The sequence below is a fragment of the Macrotis lagotis genome, chromosome 1 (assembly GCF_037893015.1).
Source record: "Macrotis lagotis isolate mMagLag1 chromosome 1, bilby.v1.9.chrom.fasta, whole genome shotgun sequence".
NCBI lineage: Eukaryota > Metazoa > Chordata > Mammalia > Peramelemorphia > Peramelidae > Macrotis > Macrotis lagotis.
In genome coordinates, this window is record NC_133658.1 from 427723928 (window position 1) to 427742989 (window position 19062).

Consider the following 19062-nt stretch of genomic DNA (forward strand, 5'->3'; position numbering starts at 1 on the left):
ACTGCACCACTTTGCCATCAGCATTTTCCTGCTCTCTCCAAACTGCAATCAACAATCCTGCATTCTGAGTCTAAGCCTCCTCCTCCTCTGGCTAGGGTGGAAGGGGCTTGAGAAGAAAGGGTTCCTTGGGTAGTCCTGTGGCTACTGTCGCCTCCATGGCTCCTGTGCTGCTTTCTCAACAAAGCTATCCTTATAAACCCAAGCTGATCCAGATATTCCTTTCTGGGGCAAAAGCTGCCAAGTCTTGGTGGACATGGACTTCTGCCAAATCAAAAAAAAAAATCTACAAATTAAAAGAATTCAGAGACCATGTAGTCCAAGAAGTATTTGAAAAGTATAAATTGCCAAGCAGTCATCAAGCCTCAACTCGAAACCCTCCAGTGCTAGGGAACCACCTAAAGAAGTCCCTGCAAGCCCCTTCCTCTGATTGATCAGTTTCTCTTGAAACCTCCATTTTTAAGGACATGTTCATTTTCACTCCTTCAATCCATTCCTGACTCACAGGGCTTATTTCCACGATGCCCCTAAATGGATAGTTTCTTCCTTCCTCTCCTTTCTTTTCCCTCCATGCTTTTCAGCATGAGAAAGTTCTAGAAGTTGGGGTGGGGGGGAAATACCTTTCCCTCAAAATAATTCTTCAATTTTTTAAAGATCTCATATCATCACTATACTCTCTGCCCTCAAACTTTCTCTTCTCTAATCTAAAAAGTCCCAGTTCTTCAAATAATTCTTGCTCTCTAACACCATCTTGATACTCCCCTAGGTATACTTTAACTTCCCAGTGTCCTCCTAAAGGGTGATAGCCATAATTGCACATAGTCCTTCAGATGGCATCTGGGTAAATGTTGAATGAAATTAGGAATTTTACATGACGTATAGAGAACTGAGGTAATAAAACAACTAAATGGTAGAGATGGGAATCAAGCGAGCATAGCTCTTCTGAAGTCATCTTGCTCTTAGTATCATATACTTGATTGTCTTATGTCTACTCAAGATACTAGTAGACTTTTGAAAAATGGAAAAAGAGATGACCTCAGGAATATGCTGAAAGAATATTTATTTGCCTTTGGGGGCTAATGCTTTGAATTTTGAATCTCAAGTAGAATTAAATATTCTATCTTTTAATGCAGAATGGTTTCATTCATTCAACTAGATAGCTAGGAGCTTCAGTGGATATGGAATCAACAAGACTAAAACTTAAAGCTAGTCTCAGATACTTACTAGCTGTGTAACCCTTTATTCCCTGTCTGCCTTGGTTTCCTCATTTGTAAAATAGAAATAATACTAGCACCTACTTTTCAGAGCTGTTGTAAAGACCTGATGAGACAATATTTGTAAAGCTTAAACAATTGCATCTAGCATTTCTCTAATAAATTAGGTGTAGTAGTAGTAGTAGTAGTAGTAGTAGTAGTAGTAGTAGTAGTAGTGGTAGTAGTAGTAGTTGCTTGTGGTTGTTGTTGTTCAGAGTGCTCCCTTAGATGTGAGACAGGTCGGCTTGAGGATCCTGAAGGATGGCGTCCCAAAGTAAGACTTCTTCCTACCACTTAGTGTAATAACTCAGCTAAACTGTTTGCATAACAGTGCTGCTTAGACATTTCACTGTGGGCTTGTGTGTGGGATGAAGTGAAAGCTGCACATACCATCCCCGTATTTCAGAACGCGTGTGTGTGTGTGTGTGTGTGTGTGTGTGTGTGTGTGTGTATGTGTGTGTGTGTGTGTGTGTGTGAGCTCAAAACCACATATTTGGATGAGATACTTAAATAACTTTAGATGAGTTGTGGGTAATTATGTAAGTTCTTTCCCTTCACAGAACTTAGAAATGTCAAATTAGTTCATAGATTTAGAGCTGGAAGATTTAGAGCTTTTGTGGTCATCAACCAAGTCAATTCCTCATTTTGACAGAGGAGGAAACTGAGGCTTCATGCCCAATGTCACCACAGAACAGAGCCAGGATTCAAATTCAGAACTCAAAATCCAAATATCTCTCCTCAGTACCTTTTCTGTACAGATTGAAATATGTGTGGATATCATCCCTGGAAGGGTATCTCAGTGGGTAGAGTAGATAAGAGTACCAGACCGGCAGTCTTAGAAGATTCACCTTCCTAAATTCAAATCTGGACTCAGACACCTACCAGCTATGTGACCCTGGGCAAAGCACTTTCTCATCTACAGAATAATCAGGAGAAGGAAATGTCAAACTACTCTTTAATCTTTGTCAAGCAAACTCCAAATGCAGTCACAAAGAGTAGAACATGACTGAAATGATTAAACAGCAATAAAATCAAGGCTAGACCTGATGTTCAGGATCTGACTTTTCCCACTTAAATGGCTCTGTGACCCCACCAGCAAATTACTTCATCATTGCTAGCCTCAGCTTCCTTGAAGGCAGGGAATCATTTGCCTCTTTTTGTATCCCTGGTGTATTATCTTGCACATAGTAGGAGCTTAATAAATGTTTATTAATTGAAGATAATAATTCTTTCACTTCACTGTTTATCTCACAGAGTTGCTATAAAGAAAGTAAGTTAATAATTAATAAGAATTTATTAAGCACTTACTATGTATCAGAGAACGTGGTACCATCTTAATCTTAGTTGTTAGCTGTAGAGATATGGATTGCTATTCTCACCACCATCATTATCATCATCAATGTTATTATTCTAGACTATGAGCATAAAGAAATTGTAGCTGAAATTTCCTCTTAGTCAGTCAGTTAACAAGCATTTATTAAGAGCACTTTGCTAAGTTCTGAGAATGCAAAGAAAGAGAAGTTAAAAAAAAAAACAGTCCCTGCCTTCAAGAAGCTTATACTCTAATGGGGGAAATATGTAAACAACTATGTTTGTACAAGATATATAGAGAGTGTTGCTGTTTATTTTTCAGTCCACTTCTTTCTGACCCAATTTGGGGTTTTCTTGGCACAGATACTGGAATGGCTTACCATTTCCTTCTCCAGCTGATTTTAAAGCAGAGGAAATAAGGCAAACAAGAACAAGTGACTTGTCCAGAGTCACACGGTTAGTAAGTGTCTGAAGCCAAAACTAAACTCAGATCTTTCTAACTCAAGGTGCTACATTTTATCCACTGCATCATCTAGATTAAGATAATTTAAATGGGAACTGCTCCAAGGATGGGATATGGGAGTGCTATGTTGAGAAACCACAAGTGACTTGCAGCTGAATTGGTGGGGGGAAGGGGGAAGGAGGGAATAAAGACTGGAAAAACATGGAAGCTTTTTCTGTTTTTTTCCTCTTTGGGTTTCACTTAAAATATTTGGCAATTCATAGACTAAAGGCACCATTTCAGTATTTTATGCTAAATTTGCATTGTATTTTATATTAAAATTCTGTATTCTATAAAACAGTGGACCTTTTGAACAAAATTTTTAATTCAAATATAAAACTCAATAAGTTTTACAGAACACTGAGTGTGTAGATATGTGTGTATGTGTGATTGTATGGATGTACACACATATATATATATAACATATATAAAATATTCTTGTATATATTTAATCTATATGTATAGCTATGTAATACAAAACTCATCTATTTGTACATATTATAATCATCATCATCATTATTATTAGACCCATGTTACAGATAAAGAAACTGAGGTTCAGGAAGTTTAAGTGACTTCCCAAAGATTACTCAGATAATCAGTGTCATAAAATCATAGGATCAGAAACTTAGAGTTGGAAGAGACCTTGGAAATACATCTAGTCCCATTTCCTCATTTTATATTTAGGAAAACTAAAGCCCAAGGTCTTGCAGGTCCCAGATCCTCTGTCTCCACATCCAACAGTCCTTCCATCACCAAACTGATTCTAGATCTAATATATCTTCTCTTTATTTTCCAGTCAGTGCAGGGCTATGTCATACCCCCTCTCCTTTAAAGCGTTTCTCAGTTTGATTCTGCTGACCTGTAACATAAAATGTAAATCCTTCATCCAAACTCTAAGAGAGCATTGTCAGTAATTAGCATTTTCTTATTCCTCCCCTCCCCCTGGGTATATGAGTTTTGTCTCCTGTGAAGTGTGTATCCCAAACTGGAGGAATATCAAAAGAATCTGAATATCACCATCTGGAAGTTGTGCCCAGGGTTCCAGTGGGCAGAACTAAGAAGAGCTGGATTTCTCATCTTCCTTTACAAGTATATTTTTTTTGGCTTTGAACCCAGCACAGACATTTCTGATACTTTTATCTTGCTAATATAAAACCAAAACTTCATTTTTCCTCATTTATTTTGATGTCACAATTTCTCTTAATGTCAGAGCTGGAAAGGACTTTGGAGATTTGTCTAGTCCACAACTCTCAAGTTTGCATGAGTACTGAGGTCACAGATTACAAATCACAAAGAAAGAATTTAATATCAGGTAGGCTGACAATGTAGAGTTAGAAGGTACCTTAGGGGTCATCTTTATTTTCAAAGAAGGAAACAGAGGCCCATGCAGATGAAATCATTTGTCCCAGGTCACTCAATTTGTTAGTAGAAGAGCTTGAACTTGAACCCAGTCCCCCTGATTTCCAAAGACTCCAGCTAACTCTAAATTCTTTTTCTTTCTTCAATGTCAGACTTTTGTTTGGGAATTGTTTTGTTTTGTTAACATTTTTTACTTTTGCTTCCAGGACTTTGGATGGTTTATGACTTTGCTTAACCACGAAATTTAATATGCTGAAATATTCAAATTCCATCAAATTGGTGGAGCTCATTCTTTGAAAATAACTTACGTTGGGTTTTGATTGGGTATGAAGACATTATGGGAATCACTCCATTTTCAATGGTAAGCCAAAAATGGTCAATATAAATTACCAATTAATTTCCTATTGTCACATTATCTTTTTCCTGAATTTTTTGGTTAATTTGCCACTTTTTTTTAATAGTAATGAAACCAGAGTTTACCATGAAAAAGTGCTCTTTTTAATTTTAAAAATTAAACAGAAAATTTTGTGTTGAAGTTACAGCTCTATCACTGGCTAGTCCTAAGATATTAATATAAGTTATTTTTCCATCTTCAAGTTTCAATTTTCTAAGCTATAAAGTTGGAATAAAAATAATTCTTGTTCTAAAGGTTCAATTGGGAGGCGGGGGGGGGGGGAGAGGGAGAATATTTCCAGAAGTGAATGTGAAGTTTAAAAGAAAAAAGAGTAGAGATAAAGCTGTATTTTCAACATCATCACTAATTATTATCATTATTGTTGGGGGTTTTGTTATTTTGATCCCTCTCAAAGTTGAAACCATAGTCTATATCATAATGGGAGCAATAGTGTAATAGGGTTTTGCCAAGCAGTATGATAGGCAGCAGGGTCTTTGTGTGCCCTACAGTCAAAGCAGAAACTCCAAGGAAGTGGACTTTGGCAACATCATAGGGCTTCTTGGTCAGTGAAATGAAATTGTTCCTATGAATGTTGCTGTCATGAGGATTCCTTTTATGTTTAGATGGTGGCTAAGGCCCTTCCAACTTTTAAATTCTATGCTTCTATAATCTTTGAAATAAATGGAGCAGTAAAGGTTGCAAGTTAGCCCCACTGAATACTACTTAGCATGACCTAAAGGAAAATAGAGCAAGCACTGCTCCTTCATATTCTGGCACCACAAGAAGGCAAAATACATCTGATCAAATCAAAAAGGATGAAAGCCTACCTTTTGGAAACATTTCCATACAGATGGTACTGAGGACTAAAGTAAACAATGAATGTGCATAAAATGAAATGAAGATATTACTCCAGTATATTCAAAATAAAAAATATCACACCAAGGGCTTTATAAGTTATTGGAGATGAATGCAAGTCAATTACATGAATAAATTTCATTCCTGCAAGGAGCAACTTAAATCTAAAGAATCTGAAGGCATTTAACATGAACTATAAAACCACTGATAAATGAATAGATTAACCAAAAATGCCAATGCTCAAATTATTTTGAAGAGGAAATAAGCATAAGTAAAATGGAATTTTGATTTATTTTGATGGCATAATTCCAACAAATAGATCAATTGTTATTATTGTTCCTTTTCCATTCTTGAAGAGCAATGACATCAGAGAAGTGGTGTCTTGACTTGCAAGTGAATTGGATTTAAGTGAAGCAGAGCTGTGCAAAGTCACCAGCATCATTCTACCCTCTGCAGTCACCTGGATTCATTGGCAAGATATAGTTCAGGACAACTGGAGATGACCCCAGATGCACTGGGAGACCTTAACCTTTTTAAGCTAAGGTTTTTCCCAAGTTTCAGTTTATCTGAAGTAATACCTTTTCAGTGATTAAGGCTAGGTAAGAAATGAGACAAAAATGGTTTCTTTTACCCAGAAAAAAATCATTCAAGGAGAATACCTTCAGGATCACTGGACAAAATAGAAACAATTATTATTTACATTCATTCTGAGATATCAAAACTCAAATAATCCAAAAAACTTTATATCTGCCATAGCCATCAAAAGTATACTCATTCTTCCATAGTATTTGAAAGAAAGCTCAAAACCTTTTCAAGACCTGCAAATAATTGTATTTATAATGACTATCACTATTCCAAGGAAAGATGGCACTGTCTTAAGAATACCTCAATGTACTAATATCAAATACCCTTCTGAGACAATTTGAAGAAATTATTGGAGATTGTGTAAATGAGTTGATCAGTTATTATTTAAATAAGCTCTTATATGTTTGGGGCACTCTGCTAACAGGCTAATAAGAGAGACAACATGCAATCATCTATAAATATAAACAAATACTGGAAGATTATATCAATAACTAGAAGAATACTTGCACCTGACATCACTCAAAGGCAATTTTTTAAATGTTGCAAAATAGAATTTAGAAAGCAAAAGTTATAAGCATCTCCTAATACCTTTAATAAGCAAAAACAAAAGTGAGAAAAATAAAATATTCCAACAATGTAGAAGTCAAAGCAGAACAAAGAACTCAATAAGCAATTTGTATCAATCAAAATCTATACTATAGACAATTGAGAAAGCAAGAATTTGGGAGAGAGAGAGAGAGAGAGAGAATATCTCTTCCAACTAAAAGAAAGAGAATATGGAAGATTTTTCATCTAAAGATGTCCAGTTCAATGAAAATGTAAGAAGGCTCAAATTCAAAACAGAAAGCTCAAGTACTATTAATAAAGTGATTGACAGAATAGCTATGTCAAGGGAGGTGACTGAAACTCTAGCTTCTCTGAAAAACTGGAAGGCAGCAAGCTGGATAAGATTCATAATTATTGGATCCAATGCTTCACAGTGATATGGGAATTACTAGCAAAGTCCTTTACCAGTTTCCTCTCAGATAGAAGCCTGATACCCTCATTTCTTAACAGAAGGTATCACATAGCTGGTCTGCAAAGAGGAGAATGCCAGTGGATCCTTTAAGTACATGGCAATTACACTTGTACATTACACGAAATATCCATAGCTTATGTCACTCAAAAAAATCCATAAACACAAGAAAACAATAGCTTGGCTGAGAAACAAACAGGCTATGCCAAAAAATCCCAGGAGGACAAAAAGCAATGCATTGTCAATTCAGTGGTTATTGGACGACTCAAAAGCACTGCAACATTTTATACTGATATCATCAAAGAAGAGAACAGATAAGAGTATAGTCAGTGCTGGAACTATAGCCTGGGAAAGAATTAAGGGAGGGAGGAATTGAGGTCAGGTAAGGACAAAGAATAGAATTAGGGATTTTAAGCCATAAAGAGAAATTTATTGGTTAAAAAAAATTATGAGCAGATAAAAGAATTTTCAAGCTCATGTACATGGAGTAAAATATGTATGGGGGTAGCAGGGTCAAGGTTGGCTATCGCTTTAATGGAGAAATAGATAGTAAAATATAGTATATTGAAGAACTAGGAAGTTAGAATACTTGAAGCAATATTGTTGACATCCTCTAGTTGGAGAGCAGAAGTTGATGGAGGAGACTAGATAAATTGCAAAATAATTTTTACAGGGGTAGCTAGGTGGCACAGTGGATAAAGCACTGGCCCTGGAGTCAGAAGTACCTGGGTTCAAATCCAGTCTCAAAAACTTAATAATTACCTAGCTGTGTGACCTTGGGCAAGCCACTTAACCCCATTTGCCTTGCAAAAACCTAAAAAAATAATAATTTTTACAACTAGTAGTTCTGACAAAGGACTCATTTCTAAAATCTATAGAGAACAGTCAAATTTTAAAAAATAAAATAAAACAAGCCATTCAGCAATTGACAAATGGATGGTCAAAGGACATGAGAGGCAATTTACAGATGAGGAAATCAAAGCAATCCATAGTCATATGAAAACTTGCTTTAAATCATTACAGATGAGAGAAATGCAAATTAAAGCATCTCTGAAGAACCACTTCACACCTCTCAGACTGGTCATTCTGACCAGAAAGGACAATGATCAATGTTGGAAGGGATGTGGGAAATCTGGGATACTAATACATTGTTGGTGGAGCTGTGAAGTCATCCAACCATTCTGGAGAGCAATTTGGGATTATGCCCAAAGAGCAATAAAAATGTGCATACCCTTTGATCCAGCAATACCACTACTGGGTCTATACCCTGAAGAGAACATGAAAAAGGGTAAAAACATCACTTTACAAAAATATTCATAGCAGCTCTGTTTGTGGTGGCAAAGAATTGGAAATTGAATGAATATCCATCAATTGGGGAATGGCTGAACAAATTGTGGCATATGTATGTTATGAGGGAAACTAGAAAGTCTGATATTCAGGCACTAGACTTACGAGGAAGGAAATTGAGAAAGGAAGGAGAATGTCTTGAAGGACTGGTAGATAATGACCACCAGGATCTGGATTGGATGATAAATTCATATAGAATGAAGATCTAAGAAAGAGTGCTTGCTGATCAATAATGATAGAGGTAAAATCTGGAAGCAGCAATGGGGAGCATGGAGTATTCCAACTCCTCCACTACAATCAAGGTGATAGAAGAAAAAGTATAACCTAGCACAGCTAGGTGCTGCATTGGGCCTGGAGACAGGAAGACCTGAGTTCAAATTTGGCTTCAGTCACTTATTAGCTTTGTGACCCTGGACAAGTCACTTAATCCAGTTTGCCTCAGTTTCTTCAATTATAAAATGACCTGAAGAAGAAAATAGCAAACCACTTTAGTATCTTTTCCAAGAAAACCCTAAATGGAGTCACAAAGAGTCAAACATGACCGAATCAACTAAAAACAAAAGCCAATATTAGAAAGGTGAGGAAAGCAGTGTTATCAAATGGAAGCCAGATCTCAGTGAATTCCAGAATATAGAAAGAGGTTTAATAAAATAAGATATTGAAGGTGAAAGGAAGTATATTAATTCTATAGGATGGAATAAAAGAGATGGTCAGATCTACATTAGGACTTTGGGGAGGTAAGTAAGGTTGAGATGATTAGGAGTAAGGGAAAGGACATTTGAGGATAGGGAACAATATTTTTTTTAAAACTGGTAGTCAGAAGCTGGAAATATGCAAGCCACTAAATTTTATAGGCAGAGCATCCTCAACTACTGATAAGTAGTTGAAGAGAGGTCCAGTAACAAAGGAAGGTGATTAGACTTGGAGGTTGTTCCTCTATGTCTACTCTCATGAAAAGTGGTGATGTTAAATCCTCTGAGGCCTCAGGAGGCCCATTACACAGCAAGCAAGGTAAGGATGCTATCTCTCCTGCCTTCCCTTAAGAAGATTCTAGGGAATGATGTGGAAGAGGCAGAACAAAAAGAAGAACCACCAGAAGACAATGTAAGTTGGTAAATGGATAGCAAGCTAAATGAACCTAGCATTAGAGATAGCATGGGTAAAGTTGAACAAACAAATATAAGAAATTTTTAAGTGTTCAGAAATGCTTTGGGGATAAAAAGGCCACACTTTAATAATCAGTCAAGGTTAGTGTCCAGTACTGGGTTTGTCAAGTGAAATAAAAAAATATTTTAATTTCAGGCAGTATCTATGAAATAGCAAAGAACCAAGAATTGAATTGAAAGACTTTCCGTAAGATAAATATATATAAACTCCACTACCAAAATTTCAATAAAGAAACATTCAAAAATAGATGAATAAGGAGAATTTGGTTAGGGGAACAGAAAGAAGGGCTTGTGATGACAATTCAACATCAGGTCATCAACACTAGACATTAGAGAGAGATTGACCTAAGCCATTCTGTGTTACAGATTAAGTAGTGAAAAGGAAGAAGCTGCAATAATCACTGGAGACTGAGAAAATTTATTATCCACCATATACTAAAAGAAACATGATTCAGTGGCTAGCATTATTTACTATCTCTAATAAGTCAATAAACAACAATTCTCCACACTGCAGATATGAACCCTCAAATATCCTTGACATTTTAACAAATGAATTATAATGGAAATATGCTGAGCTGTTCACTACAACTATCTAGGTAAAACAGAGAAACACTAAAAAAAAAGTTTAAACATATCAACATACTGAATATTCATAATTTCTAAGTTATGGAACAAAGAGTTTTCAAAAATGTAAAAACTAATGGATGAAACCACATAAAAAAGGACAAAGTATACATTATCCTTTTTTGTTTTGTTTTTATTTTTTCCAGGCAATTGGGTTGTGACTTGTCCAAAGTCACATAGCTAAGCAAGTATTAATTCGCTGAGGACAGATTTGAACTCAGGTCTTCCTAACTCCAGGGCCAGTGCTTTATACACTGTACCACCTAACTTCCCTCATATCAACACTTATTAACTTATCTGTTATTGAATTTGATTCAAAGATGCTATCAATGAATCTACTGAAGATGTACTCACATACAAATTTTTCTGTTGGTAATGAATCATTTTCAGTCATGAAAATGATCCCATTTTGGTTTCTTGACACACATTAGAGTCTGGAGCAATTTGCCATTTCCTTCTGCCATTTTACAGATAAGGAAACCGAGGCAAACAGGGTTAAGTGACTTGTCCAGAGTTACACAGCTAGTAAGTATCTGAGGTCATATTTGAAGTTAGGAAAATGAGTCTTCCTGATAACAGGCCTGGCATTTTATCCTCTCTGAACCACCTAGATATCCTAAACTCTCATATTCCAATCCTTTCATTCAATGACCAAAAGAAATTATTTTGTCCATTTGCATAATAGTTTAATAATAGCAAAAGAGAGCAATATGCCCTAAGACCATTTCTAAATGACTTTCATCAAAAAAGATGAAAAGGATAAGATAACACTTGACTTAAGCACCTCACAAGATTATTTTGAGGAAGGAACTTTGTATACTGTAAAGTACTCGAAAAAGGGTTAAGATTGTCATTTTGTTAACTCTAAAAGATGGTATTATGATTATCACTAGAATATCACTTTAAATGTCTTTTAGTTTTATAATTTTATGTTTTGTTGTTGTTGTTGTTGTGTGAGAAATTTTGAATTCTATGGCTAAGATCACTTACCTTGGCAGTATACTTTCCAGGGATGAAAAATCCACATAGATGATAAGTTTGATGCATTCATTGCCAGAACTAGTTCAGTGTTTGTGAGGCCCTGAAAGAAAATGTGGGAGAGAAGTATAAGCCTGCCTACCCAACTGAAGCTCTAAAGAGTCACTGTGCTAACTAACTTCTTCGTTGTATGCCTGTGAAAAATCTGTACAGTAAATAAGTACCGTGCTAGGAAACTGAACTGCTCCAATTTGAATTATCTTGGGAAAATTCTTAAGATCACCTGGCAAGATAAGTACTGGACACTAAGATTCTTTCTCAAGTGGACCTGTCAAATATTCAAACTCTTTTACAGAGAGCGCAACTCTGATGGGCTGACCATATTGCTTGAATGTCAAATGTAAATTTGTATAAAACACTTTTATGAAGAACTCACTTAAGGCAAGCATCACACAAAGAATTAATACAAAGGCATTCTCAAGGACTTTGAAAGAACTTTGGAATTGATGATGAGACATAGAAGACTGGCACAGGGCTGCCCACATCAAAGAAGGTACTATACTTTTTGAACAAAACAGAATTGCATTAGCTCAAGAGAAATGGGAGATGTGCAAATTTAGAGACATCTTCACTCCAAATGTTTGTGTCCAACCTGTGGTGGAACCATCTGAGCTCATTTTGGTCTGATTAGTCACAGTTGGACACACTGTACCTTGACCCCAACATAGTGATGTCATTTTGATCCTTTTAGAACACAAAGGACAATAACAGTGTGTGTGTGTGTGTGTGTGTGTGTGTGTGTATGTGTGTGTTGCATATATATGTGTATGTGTGTGTGTGTTTTACAATAGAAATCTACTTATTCTCATTCATAGAATCTTCAGTCCTCTCTCCTCTGAGACCATTAATCCCAGCCCATGAGTGATCAGAAATTTCCTCTTTAGGGGGCAGCTAGGTGGTGCAGTGGATAGAGCACCAGCCCTGTTGTCAGGAGTACCTGAGTTCAAATCTGACCTTAGACACTTAATAATTACCTAGCTGTGTTACCTTGGGCAAGTCACTTAACCCCATTTCCTTAATGAATTAAAAAAAAAAAACAGAAATCTTCTCCTCCTCCATATTCTTCACAAGTGCCCAGCCAGTAGGCTTACTTCTGCAGCCCAGTATTATAATAGGGAGCTCATTAACCCTTAAGACTGCTCATTTTTCACTGAGACTTGTTTACATAAAAAAAACCTAAATTTACCATGTAATTCTGAATGTCTTTCCTCATAAAAGTTCAGCTAATTTAATGATCTAATATTCATACTCTTCAAAGCTCAGAAATGTAAATCCCAAACCTTAATCCTATGTTAGCCACATTAACTTCCTATGTGACCCTTGGATAAGTCTTTTCACCACTGGAGTTTCAATGTCCTCATCTGTAAAATGGGAAGTGAGGAATAATAGATTTTTTTCTAAAGTCCCTTCCAACTCCAATCTTCTATGAAGAGTAAATTTAAAAGGAAGACATATCTTTTGTATAATAATAAAAAGTACATTGAATGTGGAATCAGATGTCCTGAATGTACATTCCAGCAGTTTATTGACAGACCAGTTAATTCACTTCTCTGAACCTCTGGGTAAAATAAGTATCATGAGTCAAATATGATGACACAACTCATCATACTCAGAACATGTTATACACATCTATGAATGTAGAAATAAAGAAAATCACAGTTTTCTGAGATTATTTCAAGGATTAAATGTAGCACCTTTTATTCAGGAATGAAATGACCCCTCTATACAAATGCATGTTTTCACAGTTTACAAAATTTTACCAAGAGAAGGAAAGGTTATACCTTTTCCTATAATTACTCTCTGGAACTCCATGGCTTCCTTTTAACCTCAAATAATATCCCACCTTCTACAGAAAACCTTCCCCTCTTCATTCTAGTGCCTTCCCTCTTTTAATTATTTTCCAGTTATTTTGTATATAGTTCACTTTGTTTATATTTGTTTATATGTTGTCTCTCTGATTAGATAGTAAGCTCCTTGAGTGCAGAAATTCTTTGCCCTCCTTTCTCTCTCTTTCTCATACATATGTATATAATATTTGACAATATTTGTATTTATTTCATTTTATATTTATTATATATATGTATATACATATGCATACATACATACATATATATGTTGGGGAAACCAAAGATAAAGAGTGAAATAGTTCTTCCTTTCAGGGAGTTTACATTTTAATGAGGAAACAATAAAAAGGATAGGTGGATAGATAGATAGACAGATAGATACAGATACAGATATATGTAGAGAGACAGAGACACAGAGAGAGACAGAGAGACAGAGAGAGAGAGAGAGAGAGAGAGAGAGAGAGAGAGAGAGAGAGAGAGAGAGAGAGAGAGAGAAGAAATATAAATATAACATAGTTTGTGAAGGAGTACCCCAGATCTTGGGAGATCTGCAAGGACTTCATGGAGAAGGTGGTGTTTTGTCTGTGTCTTGACCCTTGTGTCCTTGAATGCGGAGTAGTCACAGGAACCACAGAGAGCCCCTACCTCTATCCCTCCCCTTCCCTTTTAAAACTCTAAGAAAAACAATTTGGGATTATTTACATAACTTGAGCCAGATGCCCTGGAGGAAGATGAAAGTCATGTAGAAAGAGAACCAGAGTGGCCCTCTGAGCCACAAAAGGAGATGTTGAGGGTGAGCAAGAGGCTATAAGCCAACCCAAAGCAGAAAACAGAGACCCATTTGAGTAGCCCAAGAAAGAGGTGTTCACACCTGAAGAGGCTCTTTGTATAAAGGGTGGGGCTGTGGGACCCAGGTATTAAAAAAACAGGCACTCAATGTCCCAAAAGCTGAAAAGAGGCTTCAGTGTAACTGGTTGGTGTCCCCAGCACCTCAAGCCCTGATACCTAGAGGAGAGGTAATTACCACTGCCTGCTGATTGAGAGCAACAAAGCCCAGCTAAGCATATTAATAGAGATGAGAAAAGTACATGATGCTTGCCAGCAACAGAAGGCAGCGGGAGCTCATGTCTTGGAATGATATTTGTCCCAAGAATGAAGTAGCAAAAGAGGAAAAGTGCCCTCTGGAAGAAATGGTTATCTTTAATTAGCAAGTGGTGAGAAAGTCAAATAACACCATGGTGATTGTATATTTAAGGAGGTTCACCAGGATGGTGATGGACTTTCAGACCATGCTATGTTAGGGTCAGCTGAAGGAAGTGAGAATGCTTATACATAGCCAAACTGTTATGCTTCAGTTGATTCATGGTATGATCCAATATAGACGGTAACATGCTATATACCTATCTTCTTATCCTGTGCTATTCTTGTTGATGTCTTTGGTGGGCAGTGGGAAGGGGGAAAGTTGGGTTTGGGCTTTGGTTTTTGGAGACTGGAAGCACTGTGACCATTCACAGTAAATTTCAAAACTGATTGACAAAGGAGCTTTGACCTCTTCTGTTTCTAAACTCTCTCCTTAGGCAGCCTAATAGATTCACCATATTGGTGCAGGGCTGAGTATAGACATTTCATTGGCTTAGCTCACTACACCTCAGCACCCCTGAGCTCAAGGGTTCCACCAGCCTCAACCTTCCCATTAGCAGAGTTTCTAGGAGCTTGCTGCAATTCCCAGGGTTCAGGTATTTCTGTAAATCATCCCTAAAGAATCTCTTTATTTCCCTGAAAGGTTTCTAAGTTTATTGTTGTGGATTATTTCAGTTATATCCAATTCCTCGTAACCCCTTTTTGAGATTTTCTTGGCAAAGATACTAGAGTGGTTTGTCATTTCCTAAGTGACTCATCCAGGATCACACAGCTAGTGTCTGAGGCTGGATTTGAACTCAGGGAGATGAGCTTTCCTAACTCCAGACTAGGTACTCCATCCACTGTGTCAACCAACTGTGCATAACAATACAACATAGGCACTCTCCTTATTTTAATCTCAAAAATAAGTTTATTTGCTTTTCTTATCATGCATACTCTGGATGCTATCCTCTTACATGCAAGTTATCTCTGGCAATGTGCCACAGTCTAGTTACACCCACCAGGCAGTTTTGGATTGCCATTTGGTCATCTTTCCCATAGTTCAGTCATATAGCATGACAAGGAGAACATAGGTGTTAAAAAGATATGATTTTGAGAAAAGAATCATTCAAAATATGCTGTTTTCACATTCAATACCACCCACTCAACTCCTCCAAGGCAATTCTAGGCCCAGGTCATAAAATGTAGCTTCTGTGCAAGATACATGTCCTGAGGAACTCAATAAACTGCCCACTCGAATGTATGATATGGACTGGACAATATACATGTTTCCTGGTGTACTAAAAAGGATATGGTTCTTAGAACCCTTTGCTCCCTTTTCTCTGACTCTCCTACTTTCTCTAGGAAAAGAAAAGGAGCTTCATAAAACTATGGTTTTTTATCTTTTTATCTGTTTCATGGGTCATTATTGGCAGAGTTCTTCATCTAGTAACCAATCTATTAACAATAACTAGAAATTATAAAGAGCTTTAAAGTTTGAAAAGCACTTTGAATATATATGTGTGTATTTGTACACACATATACAAATATACATATATATATATATATATATATATATATATACACACACACACACATACATATATAAAATCTCATTTGATGCTCACAACAAATCCAAGAGGTAGCTGCTATGGCTATCCCTATTTTCCAAATGAAGAAACTGGCTGAGTGACTTGACAAGTACCTGGGTCAGAATTTTTACTTAGGTGTCTTTATCTACTATATCACTTAACTGCCTTCGGACAAATTTGGACAAATTTGGACAAATATATTTGAAGCTTTACTGTTTGGAAGAAGCTGTTAGAGATTTCATTCTACTGACAAGAACCCAGGGTCATCTCAAATCTATGATCTGGCATCAGAAAGAAAGGAGGTAGGAAAGTTTTGAAGTACAGAAAAAGTGAATGTAAGCATCAGAAAATATCTTGGAAAAGAGATTAAACTAGTTCTGCTTGGCTCCAGAGATAAGAATTAGAAACAACAAATGCACGTGGATAAAAAATTTACTATAAGAAGAAAACCTTTTGGAATCAGAGCTCTCCCAAAGTATAATGGATAGCCTCTGGAGATAGTAAGTTCACTATCACTTCAAGGAACTATTGCATAGTAGAACTAGGACTGAGTTTGGTATAAGAGGACAAAAATTTGAATCTCAGCTCTGTTGCTTACCATTTTATCTAACTTTGGACCAATAGATTTCACATGTCTGAGTCTCAGATTCCACATCTATAAAATCAGAGGATAGGGATTAGAGAACATTGCTATGGTCCTTTCAGTTCTTAATCCAAAATAATACTCTTCCAATAAAAATTGGATGACTACTTATTGTAAGGGGATTCCTGTTCAGCTACTGTTTGGGTTAGATGACTTTTGAATTCTCTTCTACTTCTGAAATTCTGAGGTCTTTGAAAATGCAAGGCCTTTGGCCTTATCTATCCTTCCATATCAGAGAGAGGTGAATATCTGCTGCCAGGGTAACAAGAAATAAACAAACTTTTAAAAGCATTTAACTTGGCCAAATAGGCAGATGCTAATTTTCTTATAAAGCTAGTAATCTCTCTCATGCCTTACTATTTTTAATGTGCTATAAAAACTAATTAGTGCTTTAGGGTGTGTTTTTTAACAGATAAAACAACACCTCTTTAGCTTAAAATCAATGAAGGTAAGCATTCTTTTATTCCTGGATCCAATCTTAGAACACTTTTAAAACTCAAAATTCTGATTTCTCAACCATCATGGATAATAGTCTCTGAACTTTTGTCTTTAATTTAGCTTAATTTCACCTTGAATAATAAGGGAATATGTTGTGGCAAAATTCCAACTTCTTGGCTGTGTGACAGGTAGCAAGACACTTTCACAGCTCTTTATTTTCTTCACCAAAAAATGGGAATGAAATTTCATACTATGCTCTTAGTTGAAGCCTACTATCATCTTAACCTTCTATAGGAGTCAGTATCCTCCCCAAGGGGAAAAAAAATTTTGTGAATAGGTTTGGGAATGAATTCCAGTTAAGCATGAATAAATAAGCTTGTGTGATTGATATAATAAACAGACCATGGATATATAAAAATCTATCTCCATCTTAGAAAAACAGAATATAAGTTATTAACCATCTCAAAAGGAAAAGAAATCCACACTATAAAGTCTCTAATATTGACCTAGCTTCTGGTAGAGACCTCATATTGACTAATTATTTTCTTTTTTGCTTTCTATTTTAGTATTTTAATTTTCCCCAGTTGCATATAAGAATAATTTTTAACATTCATTTTTAAAACTTTTAAGTTCTAAATTCTCTCCCTTCTTCCTGCCCCACCTTCCTCAATGAGAAAACAAGAAATTTGATATAAGTTATAAATATCTAGTCATACAAAGCATTTACATGATAGTTATGGTATGGGAAAAAAACTCCAAAGAATAAGAAAAATAAATGAAAAAAAGAAGTATGCTTCAATCTGTATTCAGAACCATCAGCTATTTTTCTGGAAATGGACAGCATTCTTAATCTTAAATCTTCAGAGTTGTTTTGGATCATTGTATTGCTGAGAAAAATTAAGTCATTCACAAGCTGATCATCCCTACACAGTACATTTTACTTTACATCAGCTCAGGGATTTTTCTGGGAGCATCCGGATCATCATTTCTTATATCAGTCATTCCCCAACTGATGGGCATCCCTTCAATTTCCAATTCCTTGACACCAAAAGGAAAGAGCTGCTAAAATATCCTTATACATATCAGTTTCCTTCTCATTTTTCATCTCTTCTGGAATACAGAACTAATAGTGGCATTGCTAGAGTAAAGAGTATCAATTATTTTATAACCCTTTGTGTATAGTTCCAAATTGCTCTACAGAATGGTTGAATCAGTTCACAACCCCATTAACAATGCATTTATATTTCATTTTTCCTACATCCCCTCCCACATTTGTTATTTTCTTTTCTGTCCTAGTACCAATCTAATAGGTTTAAAGTAGTACCTTGGAATCATTTTAATTTGCACTTTTCCAATCTATACTTAGTTAGAAAATGTTTATTAATATGGTTATAAATGGCATTGATAATCTCATCTGAAAACTATTCATATTTTTGATCATCTATCAATTGGGAAATGTCTCTTATTTTTATAAATTTGACTCAGTTCTCTATGTTTGAGAAATGAGGCATTTATCAGAGAGACTTGCTTCAAAAACTTTTTTCAGTTACAATTCTTAACTATATCTCCCTCCATCCTAATGCTACCACCACCCTTTATTCTATTCTCTCTCTCCTTTCACCCTGTTCTCTCCTCAAAAGTGCTTTGTTTCTGACTAGCCCCTCCTCCAATCTGTGCACTATTCCATCATCCTCCCCTTTCTCTTATCCACTTTCCCTCCCATTTTGCTGTAAGGTAAGATAAATTTCTATAGACAATTGAATGTTTATATTATTACTTCTGTGAGCCAATTCTGATGAGAGCAAGGTTCACTCACTTGACCTAAAATTCCCCATCTTCTGCTCCACTGTAAAAGTTTTTTCTTTATATGAGATAATTATAATACAATTTACCCCATTCTACTTCCCCCTTTTCCTTTGTACCAGTAAATTCCTCTCTCCCTTTACTTAATTTTAGTTTTTTTAGATTTCATTTTTTATA

General features: G+C 36.1%; 1 long non-coding RNA gene across 1 annotated transcript in view; it reads right to left on the reverse strand.

Moving 5' to 3' along the window:
* The window catches only part of LOC141518734 (uncharacterized), a 56526-nt gene that overhangs the window by 13279 nt on the left and 24185 nt on the right, over positions 1-19062 (reverse strand). The window contains exon 3 of the long non-coding RNA XR_012477273.1: positions 11399-11489. This is a non-coding gene — a long non-coding RNA (uncharacterized LOC141518734). The remainder of the gene's footprint in view (positions 1-11398; positions 11490-19062) is intronic.